This window comes from Phytophthora infestans, genomic scaffold (genome assembly GCF_000142945.1).
Source record: "Phytophthora infestans T30-4 supercont1.18 genomic scaffold, whole genome shotgun sequence".
Classification (NCBI taxonomy): domain Eukaryota; phylum Oomycota; class Peronosporomycetes; order Peronosporales; family Peronosporaceae; genus Phytophthora; species Phytophthora infestans.
In genome coordinates this window covers 1,434,433-1,440,432 of record NW_003303741.1, presented here as the reverse complement: position 1 = coordinate 1,440,432, position 6,000 = coordinate 1,434,433, and positions in this window count along the sequence as shown.

Here is a 6,000-nt window from a genome sequence, read left to right as displayed (position 1 = left end):
CGCTGATATAATAATTATGTGTACTATTACTACAAATAGCCGCAAGAAAAATATGATATTGTATCTAGAATATTACTACTCTAAACTGGTTTGTTAGTTTTATTATTAGAAAAGTAGTATGAAGCCAAAAACACATTCTAAACCAATAAGTACTAAAGTTTCGATTGAAACCGAAATATGAGTCGCCAAAGCCTACAATTTGTTTCAACAGCTCCTACGACGATATAGTACGTGTGTGCCCATCGGCGCCTTATATTAATGCTAACTAACGCGCACACAGGCAGCGCCCTTTGGTGGGCCTTGCATGAAAATGAGAGCAAAATGAAATTTAAGCGGTGCTTTTAAGTACGATGTGTAGTCCACATACAGTGTGTACAAAACACAATGTTGATTTTAGCCAATGGGGGCCGCCTTCGCTGCGCTCGGCAGCCAGTAGAACACCCGCATTTGCGTTACATTTTAGAACCCTACCCTCGAACGGACTGACGGACTGACGCAGAGCACACTCCACTAGAGGGGTACGACTAGCCGTTCGCCGCCGCTACGCGGCGGAGTGGCATGGTTTGTTGGAGATGCGGTGGCCGCAGATTTAGCTTCTTGGTGTCGCGTACTTTGTAAGCGTCGTTCACCCCAGTAGATCTTGGCTTCGTGTACTTAACTATTTGCCTCTTTCGTGGCCGTTGGCCTCCCATCGCTGGTACTCTGGCCGAAGAGTGCTATTCCGTGGTTTGGCGCATTCACGCAGTCGTATTATTCCATCACCCGTGTATCGTGCTCTCCTGGTGAGGTTCCATCGACCGCGGTATCACGCTATCGTGCAATCGCGGTGTGGTAATGCTGTCTATGGTATTGTGCTCGCGTAGTACACCTGCGTTGCCCGTGCTATTGTGTTTTGCAATGGCATCGTACTCCACAATGTGGAATCGTGGTCCCCCTAAGAGCCCCCGCGTTTATTTCGTGGCTGGTCCACCGTCCGTGCAATCGTGTTCTCATGTACTACTGTCCTTCGTAGCTCGGTAAGCTCAGGTTCTACACTGGTATGGTGTTCCGTGGCTTGATGGTGTTCGGTCTAGGGTGCTATTCCGTGGTTTAGTGCCTCCATGCAGTCGTGTGGTTCCGTCGCCCGTTCCATCGACCGCGTTACCATGCTATCGTGCAATCGCGGTATGGCAATGATGTCTACGGTATTGTGCTCGCGTAGTGCATCTGCTTTGCCCGCGTATCGTGTTCTACAATGGTATCGTGCTCCGCGGTGTGCAACCGTGGTATCCCGAATCGTTTCCCTGTGACTTCGTGGCTGGCACGTCGTCCGTGCAATCATGTTGTAATGCACTATTGTCCCTCGATGCTAGGTGACCTCAGGCTCTACACTGGTACCCGGCTTCGTGGTTCGGTGATTTCGCGTGGCTGCGTGTTCTCCCACGGTTTAGTGGTTAATCCAACGTCTATGCTGTCGTTTATAGCGTGGTGTTGACGTTGATCGGTCGTCCAGGCTATCGTTAGCTACCGTAGTATCGTGTGCCGTGGGTCGGTGGGCTGTCCTCGTATCGTACTCCAATGTTCAGTGATTTCCCGCTTATGCTCTCCCGTGAATTTGTGTTTGGCCGTCGACCGTGCTTCGGGGTAACCTGTGGTGGGAGAACTCCTTTCCGTGCACTCGCACAGCTGCGTGGTCTACCGTGACTGTGAACGTGCTCTCTCTTGGTCCGTGCTTTTTCAGCGTGTTGGCGTTTCATTATTTCAGCTCTCACCCGCTGTCATCTGATCGTGCGGCTCCGTGTTTTTCAGGCTCTTCCCTGGTTCGTGCTTCGTATGAAATTTCGTGGCCTATTCTTATTTCGTCCGTGACTTTCCGTATTTCAAGCTGTTCCTTCTATCGCGTTATGTACATGATCTGACTCGGTGTTCCTCCGTGTTTCGTGTTCTTGTTTAATCACGTGCCTCTACGCTAATTCAATCACAAACACTGCTCCCACTGCACTGCATGTATGTTACGTATCGTGTTCGAGAGGGCGCACATGCTCTTAGGGGTGCAAAATACGCGCTAATACAAAGATAACGTTCTTTTTTTTAGTGGCGGAGAAGTGTACATGGTTATGTGCGGTGGAAACCACTATATTCATATTTTAAATATTTAATATTAATAATAAATTGTGCATCTTTATCTAACGCAAATATGATACAATACTTTAAGGTTATTAGTATTAGATATAAAGTGCATTTAAATTTGATAAGCGCTACTAAATTAATTTTGTGTAGTACTACTACAAACGTCTGCAAGCAATCATATGAGACTTTAGAATAGTACTAAGCAAAATTATCTAAGAAAGTAAAAAAAATGCTACAAAGCTAAAACAAATCATATTATAGCCAATTAGTACTAAAGGCTTCATTTAAGCCGAAATTAAAGTCACCAAGGCCTACAAAAATTTGCAGCGGCTCATACGACGATATTGTACGTGTGTGCTCATCGGCGCTATTTAATTATGCTAACTAACGCGTGCACAGGAAGCGCCCTTTGCGTGAGGTGGCGCTCCAGCGTTAAAAATGGGGGCAAAACAAAATTTGAACGATGCATTTAAGTACGATGTGTTGACCACATACAGTGTGTACACCACATATCACAATTTTAGCGAATCGAAGCCGCCTTCGCTGCGCTCGGCAGCCAGTAGAACGCCCGCATTAGCGTTACATTTTAGAGCCCTACCCTCGGACGGACTGACGGACTGACGCAGAGCACACTCCACTAGAGGGGTAAGATGTAGTAGTATTTGAAACGATTTGGCACCCTCAATGCTATTTTTAAACACTTTCAAAGTGCATGTAGCGCCTTTTGTGCGTAAGGTAGTCTTTGCTAAAGTACAATACTTCAGTACATTTAACCCTTTCGCGAGGAGCACATATAAGCTCCTTTTTTCTATACTATACAGGTCAAGTCAATAAGAGCTAAAAGGGCGCAAAATTCGCCCATTTAGGTATTGGTAAAGACGGGGATGGTGTGCAAATCAAGCTTTATGCAGTTTGATGTGGTGTATTTTGCCCTAAAAGGGCGAATTTTGCGCCCTTTAAGGTAGCATTCTGATTGGCTAATAAGTGAACACTCAGTCAACTCGACGTCGATTGGACCACCTTCTATTATGATTGGTCAAAACAATTCGGTACAGCGTACCACTGCTGAAATATAACGGCGAAACTTACAAAGATATTCGCGCCACTGACCGTTTTCTGGATGATGACTTGTCGAAGGATGATGCCCACGCTGCTGCAGCTTCCGAAGTTCGCGCCATTATGTAGTATTGTGGTGTTGACCGGCGAGATCATACCGCTGGTTTCCCGCGATAACATGTAAGCCGCTACACGTTTGTGGATGCTTTTGGAGATGCTGTTTCAAGCGTCACCTTTAGTTTTGAAGCTATAGGTGCTCAAGGTTCCGATTTGAGCGTGTAGAACACTAGGCTGCATATGTGTCCATTCCAGTATGGCCGGCGATGGTGTAACCACAACACAGTGCAGTGGTGCATAAATCTTATGCTTTGTATTTGAATGTGGCATTTTGAATACTAGAATTGCCGCGCAAACTCGGCGCCCAAATTATGGAGGCTACTCCAAAAAAAATATTGTTTTTCTGTTTGAATGTATAAAAAAAAGTTGTGATGAAATATTTGTATTTATGTACCCCTATACTCTCCACGAATAGGCGACGCGTATCAGCCGTCCATCGGTCCCCGCCCTCATTTGTAAATCAAGCAGAAAATGTCGGAAGTGCCGCATGGCCAGAAGCGCAGGCATGAAGGCACGAATATGGCAAGGAAGCGGCGACGCGTGCGTACCGGTAGCGAGGAGGCACCTGATGAGACAGCGAGCAGCCTCGAGGGCATTGCTGTGTTCAACAGTGAGTGGCTAGCGTTGGCAAAGGCCGGGTGGACGTCCAAGCAGCCTTCTATCAAGTCTTTGGACACACACTACAATTACATTCGGCCTGGAAGGCGACACGACGGCGAAGAGGGGGCTGACTACCTACTTGGAGAAATGGCCGTCCTAAGGTACATTGCGAAGACGCGCCTCCTCGAAGTCGGTGCTGAAGAAGGTAATAAAGGCGGAGGCCCAACGGAGGGGTGCTGAAAACGCCGTAGACTAATCGTGTTTGGTTTTGTTTTTGATATAGGCACCAGCGCTGCCAACGTCGATGAAAGAGGTGAGTGCGGCGATCTTGGAGCAGGTGCAGCTCCCGGTGAGGGGGCAGCGGTCGGCCGTGCCGCCGCTATGGGTGCTTATGTTCCGGCAGCCAGCGCCGGTGCCGCGCTTGGAGCGTGAGGAGGGCGTGAAGCTCGGGGAGGGCGTGGCACCTCACGAGCAGCGAGCGGCGGAAGCGCTGAAGGTGTGGGCTGGGCTGTGACGGTGGTGCGGTTCTTTCTAACTGTGTGCATTGTTGCTGATGCAGGTGGGACATTTGGCGATGTTGCGATGGCTGATGTCGGCCGTGCCGGTGACGTGGGTGCTAGCATTCCGGCAGCCAGCGCCGGTGCCGCGCGGGGAGCGAGAGGAGGGCATGGAGCTCGGGGAGGGCGTGACACCTCACGAGCAGCGAGCGGCGGAAGCGCTGAAGGTGTGGATTGGGCTGTGACGGTGGTGCGGTTCTAGTTTCTAACTGTGTGCATTGTTGTTGGACATTTGGCGATGTTGCGATGGCTGATGTCGGCCGTGCCGGTGCCGTGGGTGCTAGCGTTCCGGCAGCCGGCGCCGGTGCCGCGCGTGGATCGAGAGGAGGGCATGGAGCCCGGGGAGGGCGTGGAACCCGCGGAGGTCGTGGAACCCGAGGAGGGGGTGAAACGCGAGGAAGGCGCCGAACCAAAGGAGGGCGTGGAGGCCCTCGATCCACGAACGCTGCCAGCACTGAAGGTGGCGGCAGTGCAGTTGGTGCTGTCGACTTAGCCGTCAGAGCCGGGCATGTAACGCTACCAGTACGAGAAGGACGTGATGCGCGAGGAGGGCATGGGGTCGAGGAGCTCTTAAAGTTCCGCGAATTACTAGCGGCCCAATATCTGAAGGTGTGTTTATGAGTTTGGTATTGGTTTTAACCACAACGTAACAATGTGCTTGTTGGTACTGCAGACGCACGTGGCCGTGATGTTGGTGGAACTACGGTGCAGGCAGTCAGTACTGGTCGCGAGATCCAAGGCCAAATTGCTGCAGGCCTAGAATCACCACAACCAGGGCGCGCAGCACCAACTGAGACAGCAACTCCTACACGTACGCCTCCCATCATGCTGCAGGATGTCTACGTGGACAAACTAGTTGCATTTTCGCCCGATTAAGATCGATGGATAAAAGCAAAGGTCTACAGACCAATTGGTATGGCGTACATTATTGGTCGTGTGTATCGCCTAGTCAAGAAAGGGAAGAACGCTTCGCTGTTCCAGATACGATGGCTAGACAGTCAGTTCCAGAGCGCTGTGGAGCATATCAGCGTTGGGATGGTGCAGGTTGGCATCAAAAACTACATTGTGCTTACACGAGTAAAGAACCCGGATTGGAGAATCCTCGTACGTCCTGATCCCACCGATAAGATCGACTTTGAGGAAAATGATTCAGATTGCGAAGAAGAAGAAGAAGAAGAAGTACTAGAAGCTTTCGATCCGACTGAGTTACTTCCAACCAGCCTCGCTGAAGTTGAAGCAATCCGAAGCGCGCTTTGTTCCGTCTGGAGAAGTTCAGATGCCTTCGTATCTGTACAAGCACGGCGATGGATCGACACGAAGCTACTTGCGTCCTGAGTTTAAACATTTGTTTGAGCATTCTGCCAGTTCGAGCTTCTTTGCCTACATACCGCTTTAGTTTTGGCGTCAAGTGTTGCATGAAACTAACAAGTACGCCGTGGTGAGCGGCATTGGGCTGGCGAACCAGCTCACGCTTGACGAGCTCATGATCTTCCTGGGCATTCTATTCTTCATGGCAACGAACGATAAAGGCGAGTACGCAAATTATTGGGGTCTACAAGCT